This window comes from Durio zibethinus, chromosome 5, assembly GCF_047325235.1.
Source record: "Durio zibethinus cultivar Kanyao isolate XHJ-2024 chromosome 5, ASM4732523v1, whole genome shotgun sequence".
Taxonomy (NCBI): Eukaryota; Viridiplantae; Streptophyta; class Magnoliopsida; order Malvales; family Malvaceae; genus Durio; species Durio zibethinus.
The window spans coordinates 10,639,255-10,644,486 of record NC_143166.1 but is presented as its reverse complement, the minus strand read 5'-3'; the positions used below and the strand labels follow the sequence as shown (position 1 = coordinate 10,644,486).

Sequence of the window (5,232 nt, the reverse complement as noted above, 5' to 3'; positions counted from 1 at the left end):
AAAATTGTAACCAAAAATTTTGAACTTTGATTTCTCTCTTCATACAAGGAATTAGAAAATGATCCTTATATAGTTTTAATCCTCTTTCAAAGAAGAATAAAAACCCTCAACCAATTTTGGAAAAAAATAATTAGAATTAAAAATTTTGACAACTTATTCACCCCAAACATGCAATCCACCAAAAAACAGTTAAATTAACATAAAATTAGGGTCTTAATTTTATACAATTAGGGTTTTAATTTCATACAATCTTGCTCTAATATCACATGAAAGCACTAACCCAATATTATTATATGAAAATTAGAACACCATAGATTAATTGTAGAGATTAAGCATACTTGTTTGTGTAGTCATCGTAAACTTGAGGAAGCAAAAAATTCCTTAAGTGACTATGGTCTTCCTTTTCTCTTTTCTCTCTTGTTAGAGGTTTCTCAAATGGGTAGTTACCGTACATAAGAAGTGAAAAGAAGACCTTAGTCTTATTAATTAAATAACCCTAATAACCTCTCCATCAAAGGCTTACTAGGCTAAAGGCCTACACAACCGTCATATCACACTGACCCAATAAGTATGCAAAACCCACACTTAGGTGATAATATTAAATTAATGGGGCTCTCATACTTGTCTTGTATTATGACTAAATCCATTAACTAATTTTATTAAATTATTAATTAATAGTGGCCCATTTACAAAAAATTCTAACATTTTTTTCATTTTCAAAGATTTTTTATGAGAAAAAAAGAGACAAAAGGGATATGAGGAAGCATGGGGAGGAAAAATAAGCGAGATTCGACGCACTAAATGCCGGATCCAATTTTTGCTGGTCTGATAAGAACATGCCATAGAAATTGGGTCACAAAGAAAGTAGGTAATTGTTATTTAAACTTTCAATTTTTGTATTAAAGGATTTTTACATTCTTTATTTTATCTATTTTCTTACTATAATTTGGTTTACTTTTTAAGATCAATTTTGTTTATTGCAATTTTTCACTGGAGTTGGGTATGCATGTACATCCATGGTCAAAGGAGAAACCATGCATGGATCTAGAATCCCCATTCGGTAAAGCAGAAGGAATAAAGTTTAGCTTGCTAAAGTAATTGACAAGTGCAAGTTTAATTAGTTTTGATTTTTTAAATTTAAAGAAAAATAGAATTTAATTATTAATCCTTTGGTTTTTATTGTATGAAAAGATTTTGCACCTTTTTAATTATTTAGTTTCATTGCCCAGGTGAAATTTGGTCAGACCTACATATATATAATACAAGGAGGAGACTTTTTTTTCTAGATGACTCATTTATATATATCGATATTCTTTTCATCAATTAAGTTTTGATTTCATTTTTCATGTGATATATTTCTTATTCAAATTTTATATGTAATGCTGATAACAGTTGTTATACATTGACTAACTCTTAAATATTCATTAAAACCTATTTGCCAATTCCACATTCATTGTAGAATATAAAATTTTGCCCATTATCTAGGTTAGTTTAATTAATCAAACATTATTCAATTTTAGGATATAAAGGCTCACAAAAGGGGTTATTCGATTATTGACAGGGGCTAGTCTTCGTTCCAATGTAAATTATATTAATGACTACTGTAGCTTTAAAATGTAAGAGAAAGAAGGAAAGAGAAAAGCAGAAGCAAAGAAGGAGAACAGAAAGGAAAAAATAGAATGGATAGAGGGAGGGGATGGTAGTAGCTGATGGATGTTTGTTTATATATTAATGGTTGACAGTGGAATACGACATAAATAGGTAATTTTATTTTGGTTGGAGTAAATATCATTGTGAAACTTGCTTATAATTTTTTTTATATTTTGATATGTACCTTTCACTAAACTCTCTGTTGAAAAAAAAAACTTTGAGAATAGTAGAATACCTTGCAGACTAGTAAAATTTATACCTCGCAGAATAGTAGAATCTGTACCTAGGAGACCTACACTAATTTATACTTTCTTCAAATTACACTTTAGTAAAACCTATTATACCTAGGAGGCCAGTAAAGCCTTGTACGATAGTTGAATGTCCGATTTCAGTGGTGAATAAATTTCTCCTTTCAATGTCTTGATTGTTTGATTGCTTAAGGAATTATTATTCAGTTTATCTAACATATATATAAATATATATATCAATTACTTGATTGCTTAAAGAATTATTATTCAATTTATATATATATCTTTTGATTAAAGCTTTTGAATTTAAAATCATCTTAAAAAGGGTTCAAAGTTTAAAGCATTAAAGACTTGAGATTTTTTTTTCCTTTGATTGAATTTTACTGAATATGTAAACCGACACGTAAGCTGACATATAGTTAGTGGAACCGGGGGGGGGCGGGGTGGGGGAGGTGGATAATAGGAGCTAGAGGGGGCCTTGGCCCACCCCCCAACTTTTTAAAATTCCCCTTATTCCCTTAGTATAAGTTTATATATTTATATTAAATGCATTTAAATTGTGTAATTAGTTTAATTTTATTTAAATTTTAAATTATCAAAATATAAAAAATTTTATAATTCATTGATAAATTATGTAATTCGTAATTTTATCATTAATTATAAATTTTGTTATTATTAAAAATAAATATTATCATAATAATATTTTTATTTTATAATTTTATGATCTTATAATATTTTTTATTAGTATATTATTTGCATTAATAAATAAGATATGGTATTTTTTAAAATATATATATATACTATATATCATTAATATCATTTATTGATTTTTTTTAAATTAAATATCAAGATCAATCGTTGAGTGAAATCCTCCGAGAGTTTTAAACCAAGTGATACCAATTTTTAGACCTTCAAAAAAAAAGTTTTCGTAGCATATGGTACTTAGTGCTCTGGCTGCGGAGCTGGGATATTTTATCTAGTAAACAAATAAAATAAGCTCCACGCCATTAAAGACAAAAAAAGAAAGAAAAAAAAACAATTCATAAGGAAGCAAATTACGACTCCATAATCTTTTAAAATAACGATGTGGAGATCATACTCAAACATATTGTACTTGAAATAAAAGAAGAAGAAGAATGTGATACTAATAATAATTTTTAAGAAAAAATTAAAGGGATTCTTTAAGTTAATATGATTCCTTCCTTTGCAGTCTCATCTCTGCATTGAACCTTTCAATGAATCTCTCAGCCCTTTCATCAACTGAAACTTCTTGATCTTCTTTTAAATACAATTCCCCTCTAATCGGAGCTGGCAAATCAGCTTCCAGTGCTAGTCTGTAATCTGCTTCTCCTCTTACTTGAGCTTTCAAGAACCAAAACACTTACACCAGAACAGCGGCAAGTAAATATCTTGGATGCTTCTGTTTTTAGCTCTTTCCTGTTGTAGTAATGAATAAGAGGACTACTAGAAGGAGAATCAAACTGGCCATCTCCAAGAAACCTACAGTTGTAATGCTTGAGACGCTTAAACCTCTTAAGCTTTCTCGATCCTTCAGAAAAATGAGTTTTTGAATCATGGGTTAATTACCTAATTTCTTCATTTTGGTAAGTAAGATGGAGATTCTACGAAGATTATTGGATTTGGATAACAACTTGTGCAGAATGGGAATTGTCTTCTGGGGCATTTTCATGGCTGGTGACTGCACAATTCTTAGCTACGAGAAGGCTTGATGGGCTTTTGATAAGGCTCATTTTTGGTTGATTCATCAGTACGAGAGCCACTGTTAGCTTTTATTGATACAAAATGTCGAAGAACAGTAAGGAGATCTGATTGGTGGGGGCCGTCTGGAGGAGCCAAGATGTAAAAAGTGTAATGGCCGGCAGCATTTTGTTCTTATTATATAAAGGGATAAGCAAGTACGCGTTCCAGCTCAATCGGGTTCTTTTCTTTTCCTCGTGCTTTTGAATTTTTAAGTTTAATCCTTGGGTTAAAGGTTTTTTAAATTATAATAAAATATTTTACGTTATATTTAAATTTTAAAAATTTTTAATATAATATTTAAAATATAAATTTATCTATTAATATAATATTTATTTTTAATATAATAAATTTTAAATGTAATTTGTAATTGATAAATAATTTTTTAAATATCATATTAATTAATATATTTATAATTTAAATATTAAATTAAAGTTTTTTAAAATTCACAAATCATATCAAATATTTTATTATAATTTAAAAATAAATGTCGTTCTTCTCGTTACCTTCGACCGTTTTATAATCGATTCCAAGGAAAAAAACCTCTGATCATTATTCAGTAAAAATTGCTTTGACAAGAGGGTATGAGCCTTTTTAGGTTCTGTCCACTGTGTGTAGAAAATAACACATGAAAATGTCTATAATCCTTTTGAGAAATCGTGTAATGGGAGATAATTAATTAGCTGCCATTAGAAATCTTAACATGGTTTAACTATATAGACAAAATCGTAACTTATCATAAATAGATCAATTTCATTTTGAATATTTCAATGGAATAAATATGATTTTTTATTATTAAATTGATTTTAATTAGATTTTAATTTGCAGTTATTTTTAAATAATGTTAAAAAAAACGGTAATAAGTCCCCGGAAAGTGATCAGTCCAGGAAATTAAATTTCAAATTATTACTTATTTTCTCCCTTCCTTGACTCATTATGGAAAAGTTATGCACAAAATTAACGCAGTGTTAAGTGATACTTGATTTGCGAGGGAGGTGTACATTTCCAAGCCAATATAATGTCCACATCTTTATTTCAAATTACATAGAATTAAGCACATGTGGAATCTTCTTTTATCTTTACACATTGTTGCCTTCGTATAAGAGTTATAAAAAGAAATGAGAAAATCAAAATTGATTTAAAATTGTAATATTTGATTTGGTTTGAATTTTTTTTTATTTAGTTCCGATTAAGTTCGAATATTAAATATAAATATTAGGTTCTGATCAAATTTTAAATCGAGAAATAAAAAATTAAAAAAAAAATTGAATTATATATTTTTATTAGATTTTATATATTTTTTGAATTTTTATAAAATAAAAATAATTATTTTATATCTAAATTTATTTAAATATATTAAAAATTATATTAAAATAATATATAAAAAAATTTAAAATTTAAAAATTAATAAACCAAATCGATAAAATTTTATTCAAATCAATTTCAAAAAAAAATAAATTTAAATTCGGATCAAATTTTAAAATTTATAATATTATATATTATCTAAAAAAATTAAATTAAATTTGAATCATTATCACTTTTAATTTCAGAATCAATTTTAATTAATTTACTTTCT

General features: G+C 27.0%; 1 pseudogene; it reads right to left on the bottom strand.

The window, feature by feature from the left end:
- Positions 1-2,779: 2,779 nt before the first annotated feature.
- On the bottom strand, positions 2,780-3,728 carry LOC149518753 (uncharacterized; annotated as a pseudogene).
- Positions 3,729-5,232: the final 1,504 nt, after the last annotated feature.